This window comes from Triticum urartu, chromosome 7A (assembly GCF_056163025.1).
Source record: "Triticum urartu cultivar PI428250 chromosome 7A, HENAU_Tu73, whole genome shotgun sequence".
Lineage (NCBI taxonomy): Eukaryota > Viridiplantae > Streptophyta > Magnoliopsida > Poales > Poaceae > Triticum > Triticum urartu.
In genome coordinates, this window is record NC_141879.1 from 616,435,252 (window position 1) to 616,462,191 (window position 26,940).

A 26,940-nucleotide genomic window follows, 5' to 3' on the forward strand; every position below is an offset into this window, starting at 1 on the left:
ACTTGAAGAAAACAGGATGAGGAGTTTTCATATATTCAGATGCAATTTCAGCCCAGTTAGATTTGAGGCAAAGGAAGGAGGCATGAAGAAGTCTTCGTATATTTCTAAGGGAACATGCGCAAGGCTGCACTGTATTATTAAACAAGCTGCGCCCCATCCTATGGGACATCTTCAGTTAGTTGCTGAGCTTGCCTGATCCAAACAGGGTTGATTAGCTCAATGCACTCTCTCTGACCAACATTCATCATGTGCTAACGGCCATGGTGACAACCAGCCCGATGATCTTAGTTCATGTAGTTGTGTCACTGACGATTGTCATATCTTGACACGATATCTGCAGGATCTGGCCATCTAGCATGCTTGCTGAAGATACAGCCATGTACAGTGTCGGGGATATACCCCGCGGGGACGGAAGTATAACCCGGCCGGACTAGGCGTTTCATTGGTAAACCGCCAGAGGATTGGCGGTTTACGTGTCTGGCGGTTCACTGGTATGACGATTCACGAGCCTGAAGATTCATTGGTGACCCGGCGCATATTCAGATGCATGACAAGGCCCAAGGACCAGCAGGCCGGTTTAGGTTAATGGTGGGCCGGTTTAAGAGGAACGGCATGAGGAACATTTATCTTACAAGGAGCTAAGACCTGGACTTGTATCCGGTTTGTATTAGAGATAGACTAGTCCTAATCCTAATAGGACTCTACATGTAACCCGCCCCTCCAACATATATATAAGGAGGGGCAGGGCTCCCCAAAAGGGGACAAGATTCACAAGTTCCACAAGTTGGACAAGTTAGGTTTAGACAATAGCTCTCAAGATAGAGCACTCTTGTAACCGTGATCATCATCATCAATATCAATGAAGCAGGACGTAGGCTTTTACCTCCACCGTGAGGGGCTGAACCTGGGTAAAACCTCGCGTCTCTCGTCCCGCTCAACCCCTCTCAAGCTACCACATAGATGCGTTGGCCTCGCGACTAAGTCCTGACACTAAGGATATCTGCCGTGACAATTCCATGACAGTTGGCGCCCACCGTGGGCCTGTGCACGGTGGTGTTGAGTTCTTGGAGGGCGCTATCTCAGGGATCGAGAAGCTCCGTCCGGCTCAATGAAAAAGTTTCGGTCAATTTGTCGGAGAGCTCCAGCCGGCTCGCCGAAAAAGTTCCGTCAGGCTCATCGAAACGTTCCGCCGGTTCGTCGGAAATTTCCGGCCGGATCATTGAAAAGTTCCGACCGTCTCGACGAAAGGTTCTGTCTGAATCATCAAAAAGTTCCGATCGCCTCGACAAAAAGTTCAGTCCGAATCGCCGAAGGGTTCCAACTGCATCGCCGAAAGGTTCTGTCCGAGTCGTCAAAGAGTTGCGACTTCGGCTACAGAAAAGTTCCGAATTATCAAATACTTCCGGATTAGCAAAAAGTTCCGGCCGGATTATCAAGAGGTTTCAGCTCAAAAAATTCCGGATTATCAAAAATTCCGGTTGGATTATCAAGAGGTTCCGGTTCAAAGGTTCTGGATTATCAAAAGTTTCGGCTGGGTTATACAGAGGTTCCAGCTCAAAAGGTTCCGGATTATCAAAAATTCCGGTTGGATTATTAAGAGGTTCCGGTTCAAAAGTTTGGGATTATCAAAAGTTCCGGCCGGATTATCAAGAAACTCCGGTTCCAGAAATTCCGGTTTAAAAAATTCCGGCCAGGTTATTTGGAGACCTCAGGCATTACAAGACACAGAACCAATCAACTCTTTTGTCAAAACAAAAGCAGCACTATGCATTATCCGGCGCCAGCGTCCGGCAAAAAATACCAGGTGCTATCATTTCTATGTATTTTATCAGTACATGTTAATTCATCTGACAACAATTACTCTGGCCTATAATATTTTTATGCGGGGCAACTATTAAAAGAAAAAGGGGTGGTGTTATACCACAGATGCACGTTCGGCTGTATCGCGCGGCTTCACGGACAGGGTGTCGCGGTCCGATTTACGTCAACGTACCGGCTGACTCGCCCGTGTGCACCACCTTACAACACCACGGACGACTCGCCCGTCCGCCATGGCCACTGGTTCATGCGTCCACGCCGGCTTACAACGTGGAGGACAACTTGCTCGGCCGCACTGGCTTACAATGCCGGGCTGACTCATCTGTCTGCTCCTACGGTTAACTCGGCCGTGATTAATTTTAGCATCACTGTGGTGATCATCAACTCGATGGCGGATAATTTCCGGCCTAGCACATCAGGTGATATCCATCTAAAATATATTTTATTAGCACATACTATTTTTGTCAAAGAACAGTTTACCTTTGCCTTGGTCTGCAATATTGTTTATGCAGGATAATTGTTCATTGCAAAAGCTATGGCTGTGTCATGGATGTATAAACTCGCGCAACCATTATGAATGTGCTAGTATCTTACCATGCCATCAAGCTCGATGAATATATGTGCAAACCGCCATTCTGCAGACCGGTTTACATCAATATGACGTGGCTAATTCGCCCGTCCACGCCGGTTTACAGTGCCGCGGCCGACTCATCTGTCTATGCCGCCTTTGAAAGCCGCGGTCGTCTTTGCTGTCCGTCTCTCATGGCCTGGTCTACATCAACATACCGGGCCGCACCTGTCTGCATGAGCTGTTTATTGGGTATGAGCAAGTCATAGCTTGGGTAGCCCGGTTTTCTTTCAAATTGGAGACAAATTATCATCAACAGTCGTTTGCACTGGATGGTTCAATGGGCAGGCGCACAAGTCGCCACCACTACAGTTTTGATTAACTTCAAATCGCCAGTTGGAAGGAACCATTGGCCGAGTTGCTGACACGGCTCATATGGGATCATTTACAACCCGCCGCAGTCACCTCAACCTTCTATGGATTCACATCGTGCTATCAACGCCAATGATATACAAGTTGTACCGGTTTATATCACGGTCAAATATGGAGAGTCTCAAGCCAACTCCTCGAGTCACCTTTGAGGCTCGGGGGCTACGATGACATGACTCAGCAAATCTTGCCAGTTTCAGCAAATTTAAGAACCCCAGGACGATGGAGGGAAGGATAACCCGGTCCCGGAGGCTACTGTTATATTGATGAAATTTTAAGGGCCGTCAGAAAATTGCCGGCTTAGAAAGTATATGACAGTTATAAAATGCCGGCTCAATGAAGAAGTTCCGGGTCATCAGAAATGACTCCGGTTTAAAATCCGGCTCAAGGGAAGTCAGTCTCACCTGAAGCTCTCAATATCCGGTTTACAATCCGGTTCAAGAAAAATCTATTTTCCCACAAAGCTCTGAAGCGCTCAAATCCGGTTTAACAATGTCTGGTTCAAAAGGGAATTAACTTCTCACAAGTTTGAGTTTAAAGGCTGTCAGAAAATTTCCGGCTGAAAATGAAGATTCCAGTTTAAAATCCGGTTGAAGGGAAAGATGTCTCCCACAAAGCTTTGAAACTCTTAATATCCGGTTTAACATCCGGTTCAAGAAGGATTTATCTCTTGCAAATAGTTAAAAGGTGCCAAAGAGGACCTGCTGCCATGATGCGCGGTTCAAACATGGGTATCCTGCCTTATTGGCTTATCATATTATTGATCACTTGGGGGCTTTGGTCGCGTCCGAACCATAGCAACACCTTTTGATAGGCGTAAAGCCACAACATCACTTGGGGACTTGTGGTCACGTCTGAACCATAGTCACGCCTCTTGATCGGCCTAGTGCCACAACATCACTTGGGGGCTTGGTCGAACCCGAACCATAGCTACACCTCTTGATCGGCGTAATGCCAAAGCATCACTTGGGGACTTGTGGTCACGTCTGAACCATAGTCACGCCTCTTGATCGGCCTAGTGCCACAACATCACTTGGGGGCTTGGTCGAACCCGAACCATAGCTACACCTTTTGATCGGCGTAATGCCAAAGCATCACTTGGGGACTTTTGGTCACGTCTGAACCATAGTCACGCCTCTTGATCGGCCTAGTGACACAACATCACTTGGGGGCTTGGTCAAACCCGAACCATAGCTACACCTCTTAATCGGCGTAATGCCAAAGCATCATTTGGGGACCTGGCTGACTCGAACCATAGCTACGCCTTTTTGGGGGCTTGGTCGTGTCCGACCATGGTAATGCCTCTTGATCGGCTCAAAGCCTCATTTGCAATGGTTTTATTTTTGCCTTTGCTTGAATTCTGTTCTTTTTTGCTAAAGACCTTTTACTTGTGTTGCGTTTTTGAACCAACATTGTCAATCCGGTTCGACTGTCAAATTACAAATTGGCGGAACACGGTGAAATCTTAATCCGGAGACTATCTGCCCGGTTTGGTTTTAAGTTACCATCCTATTATGGAGTAAACCGGTGTTTATCAACCCGGCTCGGCTTTCAACTACAAGTTGTCAGTACACGATCAAATTATAACCCGGAGACTATCAGCCCGGTCTGGTTTGACTATGAGTTGCCAGTATTATATATGGTTAAACCGGTGTTTATCACAACCCGGCACGGTTTTATCATAAACTGGCACAATATGGAAGGAGTTGTTAGTACTCAAGATTTGGGTTATCACCCTTACTACAAAAAGTTGGTAAAACCAATAATGTGATTCAATGTCACAGGTATGATATATTTCATATTTGATTATTCTTAAGTGCAGCCTTGGTTATAAACCCGTGTTATTTGTTGGGCGTTATGATCCGTCCGGCGGTAAACCGCCAGGACACTTTAAACTTGTTGTACGCGGAAACAGGTTGAATAAAGCATAATTACAAATCACCGGTGTTTATTGAACCGGTCTGGCTTTGGACTATAAGTCGCTAGTATATATTTGGATTGCGCCATTAGAATTGTGCGCTTATAAATCATTGGGTATATTATTCAAATTGCCATCATGGCTGGATTTTTATTATGGTTATCAGTAACCAGTATTATGATTAAAGTTTTCAAAGTCGCTTTAGCACAATGTCTATTATTTTATCAAAGGATATGATTTATTCTACAATGGAAGGAATAGTCCCGAGTCGCTGCAAGCTTACCACCCGGCACTTGGGGGCTACATTATTCAAATTGAGATTACATGCAAGTCTCATGTCGCTGCAAGCATGCACCATGACACTTGGGGGCTAATGCAAAGTCCTTTTTACTAGTCTTATTGAAGACCCGACTCATCATATTATAATGAGCCGGCCCTTGGGGGCTACCAATTGCTCATGCCAACAATTCAAGGTACACAAGTTTTCGTCCATAATATTGAAGGATCCATTGCTCAGTTAGTAAAGCACAAAGCTCTTAACCTTGTGGACGTGGGTTCAAGCCCTACGATGGATGCTACATTATAAGATGTTATTTTCATTGAAGTATATATCAAGTCCCGGTTCAGTATTATCTTACTATGCCGGCCCTTGGGGGCTACACATCACTGTTAAAATCTACATTATTATATTTACAAAGTTCCTGCTCATTATTGCATAATGACCCGGTCCTTCGGGGTTACACTGATTGAAGTTTTTATAAGCAATTACAAGTCCCAGGTTGCTGCAAGCATGACAACCCGGCACTTGGGGGCTACATATATGGAGTATTCAGTTTATATGATTGAGATGAACAAACCGGATTTCTTCAAGGTTGAAACACTTATTGGAGCAAGTCTTAAGTTATCACTGTGTTCTCCTCTTAAGACTTGGGGGCTACAGGTATTATGCATATAAAGGAGGAACATCTTCATTTTATCAGTTTTGAGCAAATCAGGAAGATCAATTACATGACCCGATGTCGACAACAATTATGACCTGGCGCCATCAATATTTATAAACCGTGATCATCATCATCAATATCAATGAAGCAGGACGTAGGCTTTTACCTCCACCGTGAGGGGCCGAACCTGGGTAAAACCTCGCGTCTCTTGTCCCGCTCAACCCCTCTCAAGCTACCACATAGATGCGTTGGCCTCGCGACTAAGTCCTGACACTAAGGATATCTGCCGTGACAATTCCACGACATACAGCGACAAGCAGATTAACCATTTTAGACAATGCGTGGCGATAGTTATGATGCTCCACATAGCTGCAGCTTGCAAGTTTTGACGGTTTTTCCACCTCGCCAAAAATGCATCCTCTGATGTATGTTCAATTTCAATAGTATGTCTCTTCTTGCTACATATGGCAAATTGCCGCATTGCGTTGATTTTTTGGAAGCAAGCAATCATAGTTTATCCTGAAATTACTCCTCTGACCTCATGCAAAAAACATCAATTCTTTTGTAAGACTATGGGAAATAGCTTTAGAGTTTCTTATGACCATAATTAATATGCCGGTAATAGGTGGGCTGATGTATAAGCGTGGCCACTCAAAATTAGTGTGGTGCGTGCACAAAATCTTGAATGTCATGCTACATCTATTTCCCATGTTGTATGATATTACTTAATTAGTACACATGATGGAGTCTAAAACATTGTACTATGAGGCGAAGCATTGAAGTACGCAAGAACTAACAAACTGTGGGTTTGAAGAAAATAGAAAATCCAGTTGCCCTCCATTGATCTCAATTATATTTGTTGCCTGCAATCCTATATCTTACCCGTGAAAGTTCCAATAGTTTTTTGTTAATTTTGTGTTTGAGTGTATGCTTGCAAATAGGCTGTGACGATCATGCATGCTAATAATTTTGGATTGCCGAGATTTGCTAGATGTTTTCTTAGTGTTTCTTAAGCAGAATAGTGCTCATTCTACTTTCGGTTGTCGGTATATAAGTCAAGCAGTTTGTTGTCATTGCTCAGTTTGATAGGATGTGTATGTAATGGGAGATGAAATGATCATGATAGTTTATATTCAGTTCAGGTATATACTTTGACTCTTAATCTCATTCTTTCTAACAATTAGTAATGGCATCATGATGCAAAGGAATTTCACAATTTAGCTTAATTTAGAAGAGAGCATCTCAGTTTTTTGGTACTTAACTATAATATTAGTAGGCTCATAACAGAGAATATGTCACAACCATCCACATAATTGTTATTTTTCTATGGTAAAGATTTTCTTCAGCTCTAAACCTGATGTCTTTACTTATAGGAGGCTCATCCCTAGCATGCACGACCTTAAGGGATTTTTTTACAAATTCTTTGGGCACCCAATTACAATTTATAAGTTACAACGCGTTTTTTGTCACATCGTTGTTCCACCTATCCCCACCATATTATGCCTAGATATCCTGAACCCCCTTGCTCTATTCCATTGTGTCTAGCTGCACCATATCTGCCACTGGCACCCATAATGCCTCTGTCCTCCTGAATTGTACACCTTCATCGTTAGGGTGTCCTACCTGTAGCTAAGGTTCTCTGCTTTCATTGCAGCCATGCCTGGGTGATAGATTACTATCGACGCTGTTCTCGAGCTGATGTTCCAGACTAGGCATCATATAAGCAATTCAACATCCTCATATGTGGCATCAAACTCGACCAAGTACCTGTATGTATTTAATTTAATTCCCTCCATTGGATGAAGATCTCCTATTTTGTGTAGCGTAGTCACGTGGCATTCATATAGGATGCACTTGAGGTTTGAGTAATCCATTTCTTCTAATAATTTTGTGCACCTTTTTCTTTTAGTTGAGTTCTTAAATGAGTGGGGTGGTTAGCTTTGAGGTGGACCACTTCGTGATTTCTGGCAACAAGAGTGCCCATGGATTATTAGCTAATATATGATTGGTGCCTTTTGTTTCAGGTACATGATCATTGATTCGTATTTTATTGACACCTAATCCATGCTTTCCACAACAATCAAGGAAGTTTGAGATATTAGATATGGATATTAAACCATAAGGACAGCCGTTGAGTTGTTCCAATGTCATCATCCTTTGTATCAGGTATAAATGAATATTAATTATGATGAGTTCACATTTGTGAGTAGGGAAATCTATGGTTTCCGCGAGACTTAAGCAATTCAAATATTTGATATGGATTCTGATGGTAATGAAAACGTAATTGGTCAATCCCACTGTAGCTATCTTGCCTTATTATGCAAAAGCTCAATCCGTTCAGAACAACCTCTTAGGTTAAACTTGGCATTTTTTGTAAATGTTTTTAAACTGTAATGCCTTACTACCTAAATTTTAATGTGTAAATGCTTTTGTATACTAGCCCGTGCAGACGCACGGGTTGACGACTAGTAGGGGTTAATCATAAATGGGATGCTTGTCCAAGGAAGGACAGTACCCAAGCACCGGTCCACCCACATATCAAATTATCAAAGTACCGAACGCGAATCATATGAACATGATGAAAACTAGCTTGACGATAATTCCCATGTTTCCTCGGGAGCGCTTTCCTTTATATAAGAGTTTGTGCAGGCTTGTCCTTTGCTACAAAAAGGATTGGGCCATATTGCTGCACCTTATTTACTTTTATTACTTGTTACCCGTTACAAATTACCTTATCACAAAACTATCTATTACCGATAATTTCAGTGTTTGCAGAGAATACCTTGCTGAAAACCGCTTATCATTTCCTTCTGCTCCTCGTTGGGTTCGACACTCTTACTTATCGAAAAGGCTATGATAGATCCCCTACACTTGTGGGTCATCACTCCTCACCGACCAGCGAGCCTATGAAGGAATTACTCACTCCCGATGGAGAGCATCATGGAATTGGCAATGCAGGAGGGTTGGTCATGACGAAGATCGAAGATCCCCCTCTCCAGAGCCCCGAACAGACTCTATATCTGGCCTCCCGATGAAGAATAGGAGGTGGCGGTGGCTCCATGTCATGAAACGCGATGAAACTTCGTCCCTGATTTTTTCTCCAAATACGGGTATTTAAGGAGTTGGAATTAGGGTTAGCGGGGCCACCAGGTGGGCACAACCCACCTGGGCGCGCTTGGAGGGGGTGGCACCCCCTGGTGGGTTGTGCTCAACCAGGGGGCCTCCTCCGGTGGTTCATGGCTCTAGTATTTTTATATATTCTGAAATAATTCTCCAAAAAGTTTCGTTCCAAACCGTGAACTTCTATTTCTGCACAAAAACAACACCACGGTAGTTCTGCTGAAAATAGCATCAGTCCGGGTTAGTTTCATTGAAATCATGCAATTTAGAGTCCAAAACAAGAGCAAAAGTGTTAGAAAAAGTAGATACGACAGAGACGTATCAACTCCCCCAAGCTTAAACCTCTTGTCCTCAAGCAATCCAGTTGATAAACTGAAAGTGAAAAATAAAAACTTTTACAAAGTGTTTTGCTCTTGTTTACATAAATAAGCTTAAGTAGCACCCATGTTTTCAGCAAAGATCATGACTAACCATGTCAATAATTACTCTTAGAAATTATATTAACTCATATCAATGGCATAATCAACTAGCGAGCAATAAGATATCTCAAATGCCAACACTTTGTCAAAACAATCATGATATAATATGACAATTGTGATATCTCACTAGCCGTTTCTGAGACCGCAAAACATAAATGCAGAGAACCTCCAAAGTTCAAGCAGTGACTAAACATTGTAATTCATGGTAGAAAAGATCCAGTCATGATGCATCCAACATTAACTATACACAATGCATGATGATGACAATCATGCTCTCAGATCTAGCGCTTATTTGAGAAGGTGATGACTCAACATAAAATTAAATAGATAGTCCCTTCGCAGAGGGAAGCAGGGATTTGTAGAGGTGCCAGAGCTCAAAGTTTTAAAAACAGAGATAAATGAAAATTTGAGGAATGCACCCTTCCTATTTAGTTCACGATCGAAAGTTATCAAAATCTTCCATGCTAAACACATTAGTGGCGGTTCCCAAGCGATAAAAGTAAAGTTTTACTCCCCCTCCACCAACATACACACTGCACGGCTTGCCAAATCCACGGGTACCGTCCATACGAACAACAATCTTGGGAGAGTTTTATTTAATTATTTGCAATTTTTGAATTCGGGACTGGCAATCCCTATTACCACCCCTCTCGTGCAAGAACGAGTGAATAAACACTCATCATGAGAATAGCCCACTTAGCATGGAAGATACCGACTACCCCATGTCGCTCTGTGAACAATCCAGGCACACAAAAACAAATGTTTATTTGAAGTTTTTAGAGGTGGCACATGCAAATTTACATAGAACGACAGGGTAATACCGCATATAAGTAGATATGGTGGACTCATCTAGAATAACTTGGGTTTTAGGATTTTGATGCAGAAGCAGTATTCCCGCTTAGTACAGGCGAAGGCTAGAAAATAGGTTGAGAAGCAGTCAGCTAGAGAGCGAAAACGGTCATGAACATGTATTATGAATAATGAACATTGTATATTAGCATGAGTAGGATATGGAAACCATGAACATAAATATCGTAGAGGCTATGTTGATTTTGATTCAACTACATGCATGAACATGTGCCAAGGCAAGCCACTTGAAAAATTCAGTGGAGGATACCGTATCATCATACCACATCACAATCATTTTAACGCAATGTTAACATCCAAGATAAATCATTATCCACTCCTAGCTACTTAAGCATGGCATGAGAAACTATAATCTCTAATTGTCATTGCAAACATGTTTGATCATAATATGCTGAATTGTATGGATACTAGGTTAAACATATTTACAAAAACAGAACAAGTCGAGTTCATACTCGTTTCTCTCTGCCACAACCAGTTCATCAAACATCTTCATTATTGCCTTTGACTTGCGCGACCGAATGATATAAAAATAATAATAGTGCAAGAGTGTCGTGAACTAAGCTGAAATTTGCAAACATTTTATTCAAAAGGAGAAGACAAAGCAATTTGTGATCTTTGTTAGATAAACAATAATGCATATCAGAGCCACTCTACACTTTCATTGGGGTCTTCTCCTCGGTATGACTCAATAGAAATAAATTTTTTTAGGGAAACACACTGAAATATTTTTGGAGTTTTTAGTTTTTCTTGAAGAAAGCAAATTAAAGGAAGAAAAAAAATGAGAGAAACTATTTACATAGGAGAGGTCCTAATAATCAAGAAGAAGAATCAAGAAATCTTTTTGGGTTTTCTTTCAATACTACAACTAATTAAAAAAGAAAGGAAAACCAAAAAGAAGCAAGAAATATTTTTGGGTTTTCTCAAAGTTTTTCAAACACACATGAAGAAAGCGAGAAAAAATAAATCTAACATGGATAATACAATGAAAAAGTGTGAACACCGATGACTGGAATAAAATGTGTGAGCATGAATATAATGTTAGTGGAAACACGTACTCCCCCAAGCTTAGCCTTTTGTCCTAGCTTGGTAATCACCACCCGTAGTAGCCATCTGGTCCCATGTCGAAATGCTGCGGCGGCGGCACCTGAGCGTCCCACTCATGGGGCTCCTCCTCTGCAGCTGTCTGGGCATTCCGATAGGCAATGATGTCATCCGGCATGATCCTATAATCGCCCTTGGCAATAGAATCAAACAAAGAAGGTGCAGGCAACGGAATAATACCACGGGTATCTTCACTGAAAACTAGGTTGTAAGGAATATTATGAATATAGTTATCAATATCATTAAACTGATGAGCCACCATCATTTGGTGATCTAGATAAACCTTGGGCAGAGGATAATCATGTTGGCGTATCTGAATGTTAAAGTGACTCACTAAGCGAGTAGCATAAATATCGCCATGAAATTTTCCCTTGGTCCTATTAAGGTGCAAAAGATGTGCAATAATAGCCCCTAGGCTAAAGTTGTTATCGCCGTATAATGCATGATGTAAGATGTCAAAGTCGGGGGCACTAAGTGCACCGACCTTCTCTCTAGCAATTAAACACTTCGCAATAAATAGAGCAAAATAATGCACAGAAGGAAACTTCAAGCTAGTGGAAGTGACGCTTGATACACCTCTCTCATCTCCTGTTGACAGAGTATGATAAAAGTCCTCAAACTCTACAGGTCTAGGCTCTCTTATTTCCTCGTCAGAAGGGATCAAGCATATATCACAAAAGTCAGTGAGTGGTATTTGACAGGTTTCAACATATAAATTAAACTGCACCTTAGGGGGTTATTCCTACTCAGAAAATGAAAAGTTTGCACAAAGGAATTTGTAAGGAGTATTGTTCACACTCAGCTACATTGAACGCGGTTAGCCCGGCATTTACAGCGAATTGGGCGAACTCTTGATGAATCCCGACACCCTCCATGAAGGGATTATGTGGCCACTCGCATGGTCGCACCTCCGACCTTCTCCGAGTGTGCAGGTCATTGTCCGATGATTCCCCAAGACTCCCTTAATTAGCATTTTTCTTGGAGGCAAACTTCCTAAATCAACACATCTTATTCCTATAGGTAAAATTCTGAAAATTTTAGTCCACAAAATTTTAGTCAACAAAACTTCACAAGATTGATAGCAACTACTCTTAAGGATGCATAAAGACCATATCAAGTATTCAAACTACCTAGAACTCTAAGAATTCAACATGCAAGCTCATCTATAGGAGCACCAAGAGTAGCTATTTATTCAAAATATAATCCACTAAAGCAAAAACTAATTGGGGCAATGGAGGAGTCACATACCAAGTAGCAGTCCCCCAAAACAGTTTTGGAGATGGAGCTTCGAGCAAAGAGATCGAAATCCGTGGGTTTGAGAACAAGAACACGAGAGAGAGAGAGAGAGAGAGAGAGAGAGAGAGAAATGGTAATCTTTTTCTGGAGGTAGGAGATGATATGGGCTAAAGAGATAAGTGACGGGACCCACATGGGGATCACAACCCACCAGGGCGCGCTTGAGGTTGATGGCGCGCCCCGGTGTCTTGTGTTCACCAGGTGCATGAAGGAAATATGCCCTAGAGGCAATAATAAAGTTGTTATTTTATATTTCCTTATATCATGATAAATGCTTATTATCCATGCTAGAATTGTATTAACCGGAAACTTGATACATGTGTGGATACATAGACAAAACACAGTGTCCCTAGTAAGCCTCTACTAGACTAGCTCGTTATTCAAAGATGGATAAGTTTCCTGACCATAGACACGTGTTGTCATTTTATAAACGGGATCACATCATTAGAGACTGATGTGATGGACAATACCCATATGTTAGCTTAGCATAATGATCATTAAGTTTTATTGCTATTGCTTTCTTCATGACTTATACATATTCCTCTGACTATGAGATTATGCAAATACCGGAGGAACACCTTGTGTTCCATCAAACGTCACAACGTAACTGGGTTGGCATAGATCGAGAAGGTGTTTGTTGGGTTGGCATAGATCGAGATTAAAATTTGTCACTTCGAGTATCGGAGAGGTATCTCTGGTCCCTCTCAGTAATGCACATCACTATAAGCCTTGCAAGCAATGTGACTAATGAGTTAGTTGCGGGACGATGCATTACGGAACGAGTAAAGAGAATTGCCGGTAACGAGATTGAACTAGGTATGATGATACCGACGATCGAATCTCGGGCAAGTAACATACCGATGACAAAGGGAACAACGTATGTTGTTATGCAATTTGACCTATAAAGATCTTTGTAGAATATGTAGGAGCCAATATGAGCATCCAAGTTCCACTGTTGGTTATTGATCGGAGATGTGTCTCGGTCATGTCTACCTAGTCCTCAAACTCGTAGGGTCCGCACGCTTAACGTTCGATGACGATTTGAATTATGAGTTATGTGATTTGATGAGCGAAGTTTGTTCGGAGTCCCGGATGAGATCACTGACATGACGAGGAGTTTTGAAATGGTCGAGAGGTAAAGATCGATATATTGGAAGGTTATATTCGAACATCAGAATGGTTCCGAAGTGTTTCGGGTATTTTCCGGAGTACCAGGAGGTTACCGGTACCCCCCGGGGAAGTAATGGGCCTTAATGGGCTTTAGGGGAAAGGAGAGAAAGGCCTCAACGGGTGCCCCCCCACGGCTGGTCAGAATTGGACTAGGAGGGGGCGGTGCCCCCTCTTTCCTTCTCCCCTCTTCCTCCTTCCCTCCTTGTCCTAGTTGGAATAGGAAAAGGGGGGGGGCAATCCTACTTGGACCGAGAGTCCAAGTAGGACTCCCCCCTTTGGTGCCGCCCCCCCCCTTGGGCCGGCCTCCTCTTCCCCCTCCTTTATATACGTGGGAGGGGGGCACCCCAAAGGGACACCATGTCTTCTCTTAGCCGTGTGCGGTGCCCCCTTCACAGTTACACACCTCGATTATATCGTTGTAGTGCTTAGGCGAAGCCCTGCACCGGTAACTTCATCATCACCATCAACACGCCGTCGTGCTGAAAAAACTCTCCATCATCCTCAACTGGATCAAGGGCTCGAGGGATGTCATCGAGCTGAACGTGTGCTGAACACGGAGGTGCCGTGCGTTCGGTGCTAGGATCGGTTGAATCGCAAAGACGTTCGACTACATCAACCACGTTACTAAACTCTTCCAATTTCGGTCTACGAGGGTATGTGGACACACTCTCTTCTCTTGTTGCTATGCATCTCCTAGATAGATCTTGCGTGATCGTAGGTAAATTTTTGAGATACTTCGTTCCCTACAGTGGCATCTGAGCCAGGTCTATGCATAGATGTTATATAGACGAGTAGAACAGAAAGAGTTGTGGGTGATAATAGTCATACTGCTTACCACCAACATCTTACTTTGATTCGGCGGTATTTTTGGTTGAAGCGGCTTGGACCGACATTACATGACCGCGTTCATGAGACTGGTTCTACCGACGTGCTTCGCACACAGGTGGCTGGCGGGTGTCTGTTTCTCCAACTTTAGTTGAATCGAGTTTGACTACGTCCGATCCTTGTTGAAGGTTAAAACAACACACTTGAGGAAAAATCGTTGTGATTTTGATGCGTAGGTAAGAATGGTTCTTGCTAGAAGCCCATAACAGCCACATAAAACTTGCAACAACAAAGTAGAGGACGTCTAACTTGTTTTTGCAGGGCATGTTGTGATGTGATATGGTCAAGACGTGATGAGATATAAATTGTTGTATGAGGTGATCATGTTTTGTTGAAGTTATCGGCAACTGTCAGGAGCCTGGTTGTCTCTTTATTGCATAAGATGCAAGCCCCATATATTTGCTTTACTTTATCACTATGCGATAGCAATAGTTGCAAAAGAAATAGTTGGCGCGACAACCATATGACGACACGTTGATAGAGATCAAGATGATGGATATCATGGTGTCATGCTGGTGACGATGGAGATCATGACGGTGCTCTGGAGATGGAGATCAAAGGCACAAGATGATGATGGCCATATCATGTCACATATTTTGATTGCGTGTGATGTTTATCCTTTATGCATCTTATTTTTCTTATTACGGTGGTAACATTATAAGATGATCCCTCACTAAATTTCAAGGTATAAGTGTTCTCCCTGAGTATGCACCGTTGCTACAGTTCGTTGTGCCGAGACACCACGTGATGATCGGGTGTGATAAGCTCTATGTTCACATACAAAGGGTGCAAGCCAGTTTTGCACACGTGGAATACTCGGGTTAAACTTGACGAGCCTAGCATATGCAGATATGGCCTCAGAACAATGAGATCGAAAGGTCGAGCGTGAATCATATAGTAGATATGATCAACATAGTGATGTTCACCATTGAAAACTACTCCATCTCACGTGATGATCAGACATGGTTTTGTTGATATGGATCACGTGATCATTTAGACGACTAGAGGGATGTCTATCTAAGTGGGAGATTCTTAAGTAATATGATTAATTGAACTTTAATTTATCATGAACTTAGTCCTGATAGTATTTGCAAATTATGTTGTAGATCAATAGCTCGCGTTATTGCTCCCCATTTATTTTTGATATGTTCCTAGGTAAAATAAGTTGAAAGATGATAGTAGCAATGATGCAGACTGGATCCGTGATATGAGGAATATCCTCATTACTGCATAGAAGAATTATGTCCTTGATGCACCGCTAGGTGACGGACCTTTTGCAGGAGCAGATGCAGACGTTATGAACATTTGGCAAGATCGTTATGACGACTACTTGATAGTTTAGTGCACCATGCTTTACGGCTTAGAACCGGGACTTCGAAAATGTTTTGAATGACATAGAGCATATGAGATGTTCCAAGAGATGAAATTCGTATTTCAGTCTCATGCCCGTGTCGAGAGGTATGATACCTCTGACAAGTACTTTTCCTACAAGATGGAGGAGAATAGCTCACCCACTGAGCATGTGCTCAGAATGTCTGAGTACTACAATCGCTTGAGTGGGAGTTAATCTTGCAGATAAGATAGTGATTGACAGAGTTCTCTAGTCACTATCACCAAGTTACTGGAACTTCCTGATGAACGATAATATGCAAGGGATGACGAAAACGATTCCCCGAGCTCTTCACGATGCTGAAATCGGCGAAGGTAGAAATCAAGAAAAGCATCAAGTGTTGATGGTTAACAAGACCATTAGTTTCAAGAAAAAGGGGCAAAGGAAAATAAAGGGAACTTCAAGAAATAATGGCAAGCAAGTTGCTACTCCCGTGAAGAAACCCAAAGCTAGACCTAAGCCTGAAACTGAGTGCTTCTACTACAAAGGGAATGGTCACTAGAAGTAGAACTACCCCAAATACTTGGCAGATAAGAAGGATGGCAAAGTGAAAGGTATATTTGATATACATGTTATTGATGTGTACTTTACTAGTGTTCATAGTAACCCTGGGGTATTTGATACCGGTTCAGTTGCTATGATTAGTAACTCGAAACATGATTTACAAAATGAACAAAGACTAGTTGAGGGCGAGGTGATGATGTGTGTTGGAAATGATTCCAAGGTTGATATGATCACCATCGCATACTCCCTATACCTTCGAGATTGGTATTGAAACTAAATAAATGTTATTTGGTGTTTGCGTTGAGCATAAATATGATTGGATCATGTTTATTGGATATGGTTATTCATTTAAGTCAGAGCATAATTGTTGTTCTGTTTACATGAATAAAACCTTCTATGGTCTTACATCTAATGTAAACGGTTTAGTGAATCTCGATCACAGTGATACACATAATATTGATGCCAAAAGATGCAAAGTTAATAATGATAGTGCAACTTATTTGTGGCACCGTCGTTTAGGTCATATTGGTGTAAAGCATATGAAGAAACTCCATGCTGATGGGATTTTGGAATCACTTGATGCTTGCGAACCATGCCTCATGGGCAAGATGACTAAAACTCCATTCTCCGGAAGAATGGAGCAAGCCACTGACTTATTGGATATACTGATGTATGCGGTCCGATGAGTGTTGAGGCTTGCGTCGGGTATCATTATTTTCTGACCTTCACAGATGATTTAAGCAGATATGGATATATCTACTTAATGAAACACAAGTCTGAAACATTTGAAAAGTTCAAAGAAATTCAGAATGAAGTTGACAATCATCGTAACAAGAAAATAAAGTTTCTACGATCTGATCGCAGAGGCAAATATTTGAGTTACGAGTTTGGCCTTCCTTTAAAAAGAATGTGGAATAGTTTCACAACTCATGCCACCTGGAACATCACAGAGTAATGGTGTGTCTGAACATCGTAACCGTACTTTATTAGATATGGTGCGATCTATGATGTCTCTTACCGATTTACCACTATCATTTTGGGGTTATGCATTAGAGACATCTGCATTCATGTTAAATAGGGAATCATCTAAATCCGTTGAGACAACACCGTATGAACTATGGTTTGGCAAGAAACCTAAGCTGTCGTTTCTTAAAGTTTGAGGTTGAGATGCTTATGTGAAAAAACTTCAGCCTGATAAGCTCGAACCCAAATAGGAGAAGTGTGTATTCATAGGATACCCAAAAGAAATTGTTGGGTACACCTTCTATCACAGATACGAAGGCAAGATCTTTGTTGCTAAGAATGGATCCTTTCTAGAGAAGGAGTTTCTCTCGAAAGAAGTGAGTGGGAGGAAAGTAGAACTTGACTAGGTAGTTGTACCTTCTCCCAAATTGGAAAGTAGTTCATCACAGAAATCAGTTCCAGTGATTCCTACACCAATTTGTGAGGAAGGTAATGATGATGATCATGAAACTTCAGATCAAGTTACTACCGAACCTCGTAGGTCAAGCAGAGTATAGTCCCTACCAGAGTAGTACGGTAATCCTTTCTGGAAGTCATGTTACTAGACCATGACAAACCTACGAATTATGAGGAAGCGATGATGAGCCCAGATTCCGAGAAATGGCTTGAGGACATGAAATCTGAGATGGGATCCATGTATGAGAACAAACTATGGACTTTGATTGACTTGCCCGATGATCGGTGAGCCATTGAGATTAAATGGATCTTCAAGAGGAAGACGAACGCTAATAGTAGTGTTACTATCTACAAAGCTCGAATTGTCGCAAAAGGTTTTTGACAAGTTCAACGTGTTGACTGTGATGAGAGTTTCTCACTCATATATATGCTTAAAGTCTGTCCGAATCTTGTTAGCAATTGCCGCATTTTATGAATTATATATGATGCAACCAGAAGGTTTTGTGAATCCGAAAGGTGCTAACAAAGTGTGTACGTTCTAGTGATCCATTTATGGACTGGTGTAAGCATCTCGGAGTTGGAATGTACGCTTCGATAGTGTGATCAAAGCATATGGTTTTATACAGACTTTTGGAGAAGCCTGTATTTACAAGAAAGTGAGTGGGAGCTCTATAGAATTTCTAATATTATATGTGTATGACATATTGTTGATTGGAAATAATACAAAATTTCTGGATAGCATAAAAGGATACTTGAATAATAATTTTTCAATGAAGGAACTTAGTGAAGCTACTTACATATTGGTCATCAAGATCAATAAAGATAGATCAAGACGCTTGATAAGACTTTCGATGAGTACATACCTTGATAAGATTTTGAAGGAGTTCAAAATGGATCAGTCAAAGAGGGAGTTCTTCCCTGAGTTGTAAGGTGTGAAATAGAGTAAAGACTCAAAACCCGACCACGACAGAAAATAGAAAGAGAATGAAAAGTCATTCCCTATGCCTCAGTCATAGGTTCTATAAAGTATGCTATGCTGTGTACAAGACCTATTGTGTACCTCACCATAAGTTTGGCAAGAGGGTACAATAGTGATCCAGGAGTGGATCACTGGACAACAGTCAAAATTATCCTTAGTGAAATAAGGACATGTTTCTCAGTTATGGAGGTGACAAAAAGTTCGTCGTAAAGGGTTACGTCAATGCAAGCTTTGACACTGATCCGAATGACTCTAAGTCTCAATCTGGATACATATTGAAAGTGGGAGCGATTAGCTAGAGTAGCTCCGTGCAGAGCATTGTAGACATAGAAAATTTTCATAATACATATGGATCTGAATGTGGCAGGCCCGTTGACTAAACTTCTCTCACAAAGCAAAACATGATCAATCTTTGGGTGTTAATCACATAACAATGTGAACTAGATTATTGACTCTAGTAAACCCTTTGGGTATTAGTCACATGGAGATGTGAACTAATCACATAAAGTTGTGAACTATTGGTGTTAAATCACATGACGATGTGAACTAGATTATTGACTCTAGTGCAAGTGGGAGACTCAAGGAAATATGCCCTCGAGGCAATAATAAAGTTGTTATTTTTTATTTCCTTATATCATGATAAATGTTTATTATCCATGCTAGAAATGTATTAACCGGAAACTTGATACATGTGTGGATACATAGACAAAACAAAGTGTCCCTAGTAAGCCTCCACTAGACTAGCTCGTTAATCAAAGATGGATAAGTTTCCTGACCATAGACATGTGTTGTCATTTGATAAATAGGATCACATCATTAGAGAATGATGTGATGGATGATACGTCTCCAACGTATCTATAATTTTTGATTGTTCCATGCTATTATATTATCTGTGTTGGATGTTAATGGGCTTATTTATATACTTTTATATTAGTTTTGGGACTAACCTACTAACCCAAGGCCCAGTGCAAATTGATGTCTTTTGCCTATTTCAGTGTTTCGCAGAAAAGGAATATCAAACGGAATCCAAACGGAATGAAACCTTCGGGAGAGTTACTTTTGGAACAAACGTGATCCAGAGGACTTGGAGTGGACGTTAAGAAATCAACGAGGAGGCCACGAGGCAGGGAGGCGCACCTGCCCCCCTGGGCGCGCCCCCACCCTCGTGGGCCCCTTGTAGCTCCACCAACCTACTTCTTCCTCCTATATATGTTCATATACCCCGAAAACATCCAGGAGCACCACGAAACCCTATTTCCACCACCCCAACCTTCTGTACCCAAGAGATCCCATCTTGGGGACTTTTTTCGGAGCTCCGCCGGAGGGGGAATCGATCAAGGAGGGCTTCTACATCAACACCATAGCCTCTCCGATGATGTGTGAGTAGTTTACTACAGACCTTAGGGTCCATAGTTATTAGCTAGATGGCTTCTTCTCTCTCTTTGGATCTCAATACAATGTTCTCCTCCATCTTCTTGGAGATCTATTCGATGTAACTCTTTTTGCGTTGTGTTTGTCGAGATCCGATGAATTGTGGATTTATGAACAATATTCGATTCTTCTCTGAAATCTTTTATGTATGATTGGTTATCTATGCAAGTGTCTTTGAATTATCAGTTTGGTTTGGCCTTGTAGATTGATCTTTCTTGCAATGCGAGAAGTGCTTAGCTTTGGGTTCAATCTTGCGGTGTCCTTTCCTAGTGACAGCAGGGGCAGCAAGGCACGTATTGTATTGTTGCCATCGAGGATAAAAAGATGGGGTTTATATCATATTGCTTGAGTTTATCCCTCTACATCATGTCATCTTGCTTAATGCGTTACTCTGTTCTTATGAACTTAATACTCTAGATGCATGCTGGATAGCGGTCGATGTGTGGAGTAATAGTAGTAGATGCAGAATCATTTCAGTCTACTTGTCGCGGACGTGATGCCTATATACATGATCATGCCCAGATATTCTCATAATTATGCACTTTTCTATCAATTGCTCGACAGTAATTTGTTCACCCACCGTAATACTTAAGCTATCTTGAGAGAAGCCACTAGTGAAACATATGGTCCCCGGGTCTATCTTTTATCATATAAAGTTTCCAATCTATTTTATTTTGCAATCTTTAATTTCAATCTATAACATAAAAATACCAAAAATATTTATTTATCTTATTATCTCTATCAGATCTCACTCTCGTAATTGACCGTGAAGGGATTGACAACCCCTTTATCGCGTTGGTTGTGAGGTTCTTATTTGTTTGTGCAGGTTTGATGGACTTGCGTGTAGTCTCCTACTGGATTGATACCTTGGTTCTCAAAAGCTAAGGGAAATACTTACGCTACTTTGCTGCATCACCCTTTCCTCTTCATGGGAAAACCAACGCAGTGCTCAAGAGGTAGCAAGAAGGATTTCTGGTGCCGTTGCCAGGGAGATCTACTCACAAGTCAAGACATACCAAGTACCTATCACAAACTCTTATCCCTCGCATTACATTATTTTCCATTTGCCTTTCGTTTTCCTCTCCCCCACTTCACCCTTGCCGTTTTATTCGCCCTCTTTTTCGTTTGCCTCTTTTTGCTTGCCTCTTGCTGCCATCATGTCTGAAATTGGGGAGGTTATCATTGGTAAGGATAGTGGTAATAACATGGAAAACGTTGATGCTTTTGATTATCCTCATGAAGAACCAACTATTTTGCATACTAAAAAGTTTTGGATCGGTAGTGGTAATATTATTGGAAAGGAGCTATCCAAGATTTCTTTACTCCTGCCGGTGCTTTCATAGAACTAGTAGTTTTGCGGATGCTATATTTTTGCTCATAGTTGAACTTGAGAGACAATTTATTCATATGCACCCTTGCATCCAAATGATTTTTCTAGAATTTTCTAATATTTAGCATTCTTCTGTTAAGCGAGCAGCTACCATCTTTTTAGCTCATGAGTTCAGATTCATAATAAAAGAAGTCAATGATTTTTTTACGCATTATAGGGTAGACGCCGACCGTCCTCCCATAGAAGCAATCCTTTTTTATCAAGAAGACATAATGCGCTTACGATCTTCAGATCATGTTGCTTTTAATGAAAACCTTAGAAAAAAAGGTCCCTACCGAAGTTCTATTTGACATGATTTCTAAACTTAATAATAATTTTGCCGTCCAGAATAATGGGTTAGGTTTTTCTCTTGAACAAAGGCTCATGACTTTTTGCCAAAAGAATGCTTATAATGATGAATTGGTTGTGCAATATGAGGGGCCAAAGGAGGAATCAATACCTCCCGAGCTTGATCTTGGGGACTTTTGTCCCATTAAATTTAGTCATTTTGATTACTTTTGCTTTGCACAAAGAAAACTTGCTGCTGAACGTAGGGACTATGAGATGAGTTTCCGCGATTTACCTTATCACTATCATGGCAATACCTAGATCTATTCTTGCTTTTATGCCTAGCTAGGGGCGTTAAACGATAGCGCTTGTTGGGAGGTAACCCAATTTTATTTTTGTTCCTTGCTTTTTGGTTCTGTTTCGTAATAAATAATTCATTTAGCCTCTGTTTAAATGTGGTTTTATGCTTTTAATTAGTGTTTGTGCCAAGTAGAACCTTTGGGAAGACTTGGGGAAAGTCTTTGCGATCTTGCTGTAAAAAACAGAAACTTTAGCGCTCACGAGATTTGCTGCCATTTTTTACTGGAGAGTGCTATTAGGTTGATTATTTTTGAAGATGATTAATAGATAAATTACTCACTTCCAGAAATTTATTTCAGAATTTTCGGGGTTACATAAGTATTAGAAACCTACAGATTACTACAGACTGTTCTGTTTTCGACAGATTCTGTTTTTCGTGTGTTGTTTGCTTATTTTGACGAATCTATGCCTAGTACCAGAGGGTATGAACCATAGAGAAGTTGGAATACAGTAGGTTTAACACAAATATAAATAAAGGATGAGTTCATTACAGTACCTTAAGTGGTGATTTGTTTTCTTATACTAACGGAGCTCATGAGATTTTCTGTTGAGTTTTGTGTTGTGAAGTTTTCAAGTTTTGGGTGAAGATTTGATGGATTATGGAATAAGGAATGGCAAGAGCCTAAGCTTGGGGATGCGCAAGGCACCCCAATATAAAATTCAAGGACAACCAAAAGCTTAAGCTTGGGGATGCCTTAAGGCATCCCCTCTTTCGTCTTCTTCCATCGGTAACTTTACTTGAGGCTGTATTTTTATACACCACATGATATGTGTTTTGCTTGGAGCGTCTTGTATGATTTGAGTCTTTGCTTTTTAGTTTACCACAATCATACTTGCTGTACACACCTTTTGGGACAGATACAGATGAATTGGAATTTATTAGAATACTCTATGTGCTTCACTTATATCTTTTGAGCTAGATAATTTTGCTCTAGTGCTTCACTTATATCTTTCAGAGAATGATGGTGGTTTTGTTTTATAGAAATTATTGATCTCTCGTGATTCACTTATATTATTTTGATAGTCTTTTAGAACAGCATGGCAATTTTCTTTGGTTATAAAATTAGTCCTAATATGATAGGCATCCAAGATGGGTATAATAAAAACAATCATAAAAAGTGCATTGGATACTATGAGAAGTTTGATACTTGATGATTGTTTTGAGATATGAAGATGGTGATATTAGAGTCATGCTAGTTGAGCAGTTGTGAATTCTAGAAATACTTGTTCTAAAGTTTGTGATTCCCGTAGAATGCACGTGTGGTGAACCGTTTTGTGATGAAGTCGGAGCATGATTTATTTATTGATTATCTTCCTTATGAGTGGTGGTCGGGGACGAGCGATGGTCTTTTCCTACCAATATACCCCCCTAGGAGCATGCGCTTAGTACTTTGTTTCGATGACTAATAGATTTTTGCAATAAGTGTGTGAGTTCTTTATGACTAATGTTGAGTCCATGGATTATACACACTCTCACCCTTCCATCATTGCTAGCCTCTTCGGTACCGTGCATTGCCATTTCTCACCTCGAGAGTTGGTGCAAACTTCACTGGTGCATCCAAACCCCGTGATATGATACGCTCTATCACACATAAGCCTCCTTGTATCTTCCTCAAAACAGCCACCATACCTACCTATCATGGCATTTACATAGCCATTCCGAGATATATTGCCATGCAACTTCCATCATCTTCATATACATGACTTGAGCATTCATTGTCATATTGCTTTGCATGATCATAAGATAACTAGCATGGCGTTTTCATGGCTTGTCCGTTTTTTGATGTCATTGCTACGCTAGATCATTGCACATCCTGGTACACCGCCGGAGGCATTCATATAGAGTCATACTTTGTTCTCGACATCGAGTTGTGATATTGAGTTGTAAGTAAATAAGAGTGTGATGATCATCATTATTGGAGAATTTCCCTAGTGAGGAAAGGATGATGGATACTATGATTCCCCCACAAGTCGAGATGAGACTCCGGACTTAAAAAATAAAAGATGCCAAAGAAGCCCAAATAAAAAAGAGAGGCCAAAGAAGCCCACCAAAACAAAAAAACAAAAAATGAGAGAAACAGAGAGAAGGGGCAATGTTACTATACTTTTACCACACTTGTGCTTCAGAGTATCACCATGTTTTTTCATATAGAGAGTCTCTTGAGTTATCACTTTCATATACTAGTGGGATTTTTCATTATACAACTTGGCTTGTATATTCCAATGATGGGATTCCTCAAATGCCCTAGGTCTTCATGGGCAAGCAAGTTGGATGCACACCCACTTAGTTTCAGTTTGAGCTTTCATACACTTATAGCTCTAGTGCATCCGTTGCATGGCAATCCCTACTCCTCACATTGACATCAATTGATGGGCATCTCCATAGCCCGTTGATTAGCCACGTAGATGTAAGACTTTCTCCTTTTTGTCTTCTCCACACAAGCTCCACCATCATATTCTATTCCACCTATAATGCTATGTCCATGGCTCATGCTCATATATAGCGTGAAGATTGAAAAGGTTTGAGAACATCAAAAGTATGAAACAATTGCTTGGCTTGTCATCGGGGTTGTGCATGATTTAAATATTTTGTGTGGTGAAGATAGAGCATAGCCGGACTATATGATTTTGTAGGGATAACTTTCTTTGTCCATGTTATTTTGAGAATACATAATTGCTTAGTTAGTATGCTTGAAGTATTATTATTTTTATGTCAATATTAAACTTTTGTATTGAATCTTTAGGATCTGAACATTCATGCCACAATAAAGAAAATTACATTGAGAATTATGCTAGGTAGCATTCCACATCAAAAATTCTGTTTTTATCATTTACCTACGCGAGGACGAGCAGGAATTATGCTTGGGGATGCTTGATACGTCTCCAATGTATCTATAATTTTTGATTGTTCCATGCTATTATATTATCTGTTTTGGATGTTAATGGGCTTATTTATACACTTTTATATTATTTTTGGGACTAACCTACTAACCCAAGGCCCAGGGCAAATTGATGTTTTTTTGCCTATTTGAATGTTTCGCAGAAAAGGAATATCAAACGGAATCCAAACGGAATGAAACCTTCGGGAGAGTTATTTTTGGAACAAACGTGATCCAGGGGACTTGGAGTGGACGTCAAGAAATCAATGAGGAGGCCACGAGGCAGGGAGGCGCGCCCCACCCTCGTGGGCCCCACATAGCTCCACCGACCTACTTATTCCTCCTATATATGTCCATATACCTCGAAAACATCCAGGAGAACCACGAAACCCTATTTCCACCGCCGCAACCTTCTGTACCCAAGAGATCCCATCTTGGGGCCTTTTCCGGAGCTCCACCGGAGGGGGAATCGATCACGGAGGGCTTCTACATCAACACCATAGCATCTCCGATGATGTGTGAGTAGTTTACTATAGACCTTCGGGTCCATAGTTATTAGCTAGATGGCTTCTTCTCTCTCTTTGGATCTCAATACAATGTTCTCCTCGATCTTCTTGGAGATCTATTCGATGTAACTCTTTTTGCGGTGTGTTTGTTGAGATCCGATGAATTATGGGTTTATGATCAAGTTTATCTATGAACAATATTTGAATGTTCTCTGAATTCTTTTATGCATGATTGGTTATCTTTGCAAGTCTCTTCGAATTATCAGTTTGGTTTGGCCTACTAGATTGATCTTTCTTGCAATGGGAGAAGTGCTTAGCTTTGGGTTCAATCTTGCGGTGTCCTTTCCCAGTGACAACAGGGGCAGCAAGGCACGTATTGTATTGTTGTCATCGAGGATAAAAAGATTGGGTTTATATCATATTGCTTGAGTTTATCCCTCTACATCATGTCATCTTGCATAATGTGTTACTCTGTTCTTATGAACTTAATATACTCTAGAGGCATGCTCTCAACTGTGGTCCCACAAGCAAGCGAAAACGCAAGACGAAGCGCGTTCCATTTGGTGAGCGACGTGGAGGGTCCAGCGTGTCGGGCTGCAACGCGAATGTGACAAGAGCGATGTACAGTCAAAACCGATTGACCAGTCGTCACCGGAACCACTATGCACACCAGAACCTTCGCTGCTCGGCCTACGCCAGCCACTGCCCTAAAACCACACCTAATCTCCAGCCCCTTCCCTCACCTTTCGATCCCCTAGCCCGCATCAAGAGTCCCCTAGTTTGCCTGAAAGCCATGGTGTGCCGCAAGATCACATACTACAAGATGCTGACGCCGGAGCGCCGCGCAGAAATCGCGGCGGTGGTCGGCACCACAGACCTCCCTTCCCAAGCTTGCTTTGCGGCGGGCCAATCCCCGAGTTCTCTGGAGCCAAGCTACGAGGAGGAGGAAGCCGATCCAATGTTCATGGTCGAGGTCACGACGCAGAAGGCCCCCGATGGGTATGAGATGATGGACGTCGACTTCGTCCCAGCGTCCGAGTCCCCCATGGTGCAGGCGGACCAGCGGTTCAACCTTGCGATACTAAAGGAGGACCGGGAGGCAGAGGCTCAACTCGACGCGGAGCGCGCACATGCCACTGCCATCGAGGCTCTCCTGTAGGCGGAACTGGATGTCGTGGATGTGAACCGGGCGGCGGAGGCTCAACTTGAGCCAGAGTGCGCGG